The sequence below is a fragment of the Alosa alosa genome, chromosome 10 (assembly GCF_017589495.1).
Source record: "Alosa alosa isolate M-15738 ecotype Scorff River chromosome 10, AALO_Geno_1.1, whole genome shotgun sequence".
Taxonomy (NCBI): domain Eukaryota; kingdom Metazoa; phylum Chordata; class Actinopteri; order Clupeiformes; family Clupeidae; genus Alosa; species Alosa alosa.
The window spans coordinates 35,123,596-35,128,075 of NC_063198.1; the positions used below are offsets into that span (position 1 = coordinate 35,123,596).

At 40.1% G+C, this 4,480-nt stretch overlaps 1 long non-coding RNA gene across 1 annotated transcript; it reads right to left on the reverse strand.

Annotated features, from left to right (window-relative positions):
* Nucleotides 1–1,230: 1,230 nt before the first annotated feature.
* On the reverse strand, nucleotides 1,231–3,681 carry LOC125302590. Its single transcript, XR_007194931.1, has 3 exons — nucleotides 3,646–3,681; nucleotides 2,341–2,411; nucleotides 1,231–1,241 (listed from the first exon to the last, which is right to left on the reverse strand). It is a non-coding gene; the product is annotated as an uncharacterized LOC125302590 (long non-coding RNA).
* Nucleotides 3,682–4,480: the final 799 nt, after the last annotated feature.

Here is a 4,480-nt window from a genome sequence, read left to right on the forward strand (position 1 = left end):
TCACTTTAGCCACTAGGGCACCCATCAGGACCTGATCGCCAGGCTATGAACAGTAAATTTACTTTTTTAGACTGGGTGGGGATTCTTACATAATACCCAATAGAAGTCTTCTACCCACCCTCTCATTAGAATTTGCATAATAGCCGTTTCAGGCACTAGTTAACTAGTGAGCTGCTTCACTGCCATACATGCAAACTAGTGAGACTTCCATTGTTCCACTAGTTAACTACCCAGACAGCAAACGGACTCTAAACATTATCCCAGCCGGAGGTCTGGTGAACTCGGGCGGATCAGAAATCAGATCGAAACTGTGTCCACTTGCACACGCTGCGTATCCGCAGCGATGGTGGTTCGTGGATCCGATCAGACACCGCGGCGGTCCCATTGCGTATCCGTACATAAATGGATACATCCGCCACGGTTTCGCTTTGGATCCGCGAATGAGCCACAGATCCGCTCCGGGTCCGCTTTGGACCCGGTCATATGAAGGCATCCGCCCATGAATCATTTCGGACCGCTTAATCATCCGTCCCCGGATCCGTTTAGGATCCATTCATGAAGCAGTTCATCTGGCCCATATCCCTGGCATATTTCATGGCCAAAAACTAGCTACTACTACAGAAATATATAGCTTAACCTATCTGGCCAACACCTAGACTGCACTAGGTTTTAATGTAAAGTATTGTACCAACCAATATGACAAATAATACAAATGACTTAATACATTCAGTTCAAGACATGAAGTCAAAATCTATCATGTGAAGCACGTTGTGATTTTACAACCTAATGCCTTCATTGTGAAACAGCAAGTATGAAAATAGGGGTTTAACTAGCAGTAGGCTACATCAATTCAGCTCTGCTACACTACAATAGCCTACAAGTTATCCATCAGTTACAAACTGTAAATCCTTTATTGCTAACTGTCCAATTGTGGAAACTTGTCTCAATGCTCCTCACTGCACCTCAATGCTCAATGAGAGGTCATCGTAGACACTAAATACATTGAACAGGTATTAGAGGTAAAATGAAATGCAACCATAAAGTGTCAAACTTTTTTTATTATTATTATTTAATGAATATTAAGAACATGTTCCAAAACACAGATAACCTTCATACCAGACCACTGTTTTTCTTAGTGGGAAATAAGTAGCCTGATTTTTTTGGGTAGAGTTGCTGACAGTTAAGACTTCGCCTTGAGCTTTTCCTGTTTGTTGGCTGGTTGAACCACTGACTCACAGCATCTGTAATCATAGAAGCATAAAGGCCCATTCACACCAAGAACGATAACGATAACTATAACCATAACTATAAAAGCGTTCACACTGAACAACGATAAACAAAGTCTCTCATTGTGTTAATAAATGTGAGGGCTAAAATTCGATGGGTTCTGATTGGCTATTAGCATTTTATCGTTGTGAAAATCGCTCTGAAAGTGATCCCCAACGATATCGTTCTTCATGTCGTTATCGTTATAGTTTATGTGTGAACGTCGTCATTCATATTAACGAGAACGATATTTATTTATAGTTATCGTTATCGTTTTTGGTGTGAATGGGCCTTAACAAAATGAGTTGTTATACATAACTACCTACTTTTAAACGGAATGTCTGCTACATGAATATAAAGCTACCGCCGCCAGCAGGCTGCTATCGGCTCTGTCTAACTGTGACAAAATCTACTACCTGTAAGTCCGCAAGTGAAGCACTCGGTTCGCAGAGTGTAAAAATAATTTTAGAAGACTAATCCAATGTTTTTTAAACATACTATGCGCCCGTCACGTCTGGTGTAACCAGTTCCATTGACTACAGTGGAAGCCAATTGTTGCAACAGATGCTCTGCAAACTGAATGCTTCAGTTACGTGCGCAGTGTAGCCTTCCTGTAAGTGTGATGAGGAGTTATGGAATTTACCACATTTTGGCAAAGACCTGTTCCTTAAAATACAAAAAGGCATCAGAAAAGCGGTTCCAGACACAACTACTTGTTAGTTACAAAGTCCAGCATTTGGGGGGGTATTAGAAATGAGGTATTTATCAAAGCTGATAAAAGCATTTTATATGTTGAGATTTACCTGCAATTCATCCTGAACCGGTATCAGCAGCAGAGGTCTGTAGTTATTTATCTTCTAAAATAAAAATATGTGCATTTCATTAGAGAGCTTTTGAAGTAGGTGGATTTTATTACAGAAGACAAGCATATTTTTGTATGTTGAGATTTACATTCAATTCATCCTGAACTGATAAAGGCAGTTACAAAAGCATGTGGTTATTTTATTATTATTATTATTATTTTTTAAGTGTGGACCAAAAGTCAAATAAATCAAATGTAAAACTGTAGCTTACTTTACTTGGCTGGCAGGCCAGGATGAGAAAGGGTAGACCCCCAAACCAGACTGGAGCCACTGGTGAATGACCTGTAACACAGATGTAGAACATAAATATACATTACTTTTATCATCAGAAAGAAACTGCCAAATATTTAACATTACCAATCTTACACTCCATTAAAAAATGAGCTTTATATCAGGATCCAGAGAGTGTGATGCTGATCATTTTAGCTCATAGTTCCGTTGAAAATCGTCTGGTCTGTGACAAGGCAATGATACTTGACGGTAGAAAGACCTCCAGCTCCACAATGAAGCATGTAAAGATGTGAAAAAGCAGTTATAAAGAGGCAAAAGTCAAATACTGCCCCTTCTCATTAAATCTTACTCAAGAAACATTCATCATCATTCAATGAACTTGTTGGACGGCGGTATGTCTACATAAAACACATAACCGAGGATTTGTGGCCTTATATTAGATAAAAGTTAGCAAAAGCCGGTTTTGGAACCAGGAAACGCGTCTGCAAAAACGACTTTTTATATCGGATCGAAAATCCTTCCCTGCTTATTTTGTGCAGCCACATAGCAAAGCCCATAGTATGCCAGTTAGCCGACTCGCTAACTTTTACAAAATATAAGGGCACTAATCCCGAAGCAGTTTGTTTTAAGTATAAATATTGTCAACAAAGTTCAAAAAGTCCCTTTTTGGAACCAACAAACACATCTGAGCATGCACGACTCACATCGGGCTATGACAGGGAATATCATTATAACCTTAATTAGCTTATCAGCTGCTAACGTTCAAGTTATCCAAGACAGGCAACGTTAACCAATGTGAAATCAGCCCCCTACCAGAACGAAATGATGTTTAAACACATCCAAAGTAGCCTAGGTTTTCTTTAAGACAGCGCCCGAGTCCATAATCACTAAGAAAAAAAACAAATTTTCCTGTTAACATTATCGTTAGCCAACACTAGCTCACGCAAGCCAACTTTGTTGTTCACAGGCAAAACACATGAAGTTAGCTTAGCTCATTTTAAACATAATTTTGAGTTAAGTTATGAAACGTTAACAAAGCTCAAGTTAGACAGGATTTAGCCCTGTGAAAGGTGAGCTAAATTAGCGTGCGCAACCTAGAAACTAGCTGGTGTGTAACTTGGCAGCTAATATGAGCTAGCACTAGAAGCTACAGCCATCAAGCTGGCCATTAACGTTACGGTATAGCAATTTCTAATCGGATTATATCAGCAAGCTAGATAAGTAAGACATTTTCACTGGATAGACTAGGTAACTTCAAAAAGAAAGCACATAGGAGCATACTTACAGTGAGCCTTCAGACGCCGCCGTCTTCCACTCCATCAGCGAGAAAACTGAGGAAAGAGCCGTTAGCAGACTTGAGAGGGCGTTGATATCTTGCGCGCATTCGCACGGGGTCCCTCAGCGGTTTGAGTAGCTGGCGAGTCGGGATTGTGTTCTGTGCTTTTTGCACCTCACTAGTTAACTAGTCGAATGGAAATTGCCATCACTAATTCACTAGTGGGTGTTTTGGTGCACACTAGTAAACTAGTGACACTTTTTAGACCTCACTAGTTAACTAGTGGGCATTTGTGTCTTCAGTAGTTAACTAGTGAGCAGTTCTGCCTTCACTAGTTTACATGTAAGTGTCACATTGAAGCCACTAGTTTACTAGTTAAAGTTCCTTTGGGCAGCATGTTAACTTGTGTGCCACATGCAAATGTTGTGGGTGGGATTTTGTGAAATTCTGCGCTGTGATTGGTTGTCATGTTCTATTTGGACATAGGGAGCCAATAGAAAGCCTCAATTTTCAGAGTTCTCCACCTCCTAAGTTTAATTCTGCGCCACTAGCTGACTAGTGTGAATTTAGGCTTCAACCAGTTTTACTAGTATACATTTATGACCTTACTAGTTAACTAGTTTGGACAAAGGATGCATCAACTAGTTAACTAGTGAGCCTGCTGCCATCACCTAGCTAGCTAGTAAGCCATTTATGGTTCACTAGTTAACTACTGACATTGACCTACTCCAACTAGTTAACTAGTGAGGAGTTTTGCCTTCACTAGTAAACATGTGCACATTTTTGGCTGTCACTAGTTAACTAGTGAGACCCAAACGCCTTCAACTAGCTGACTGGTATGCAT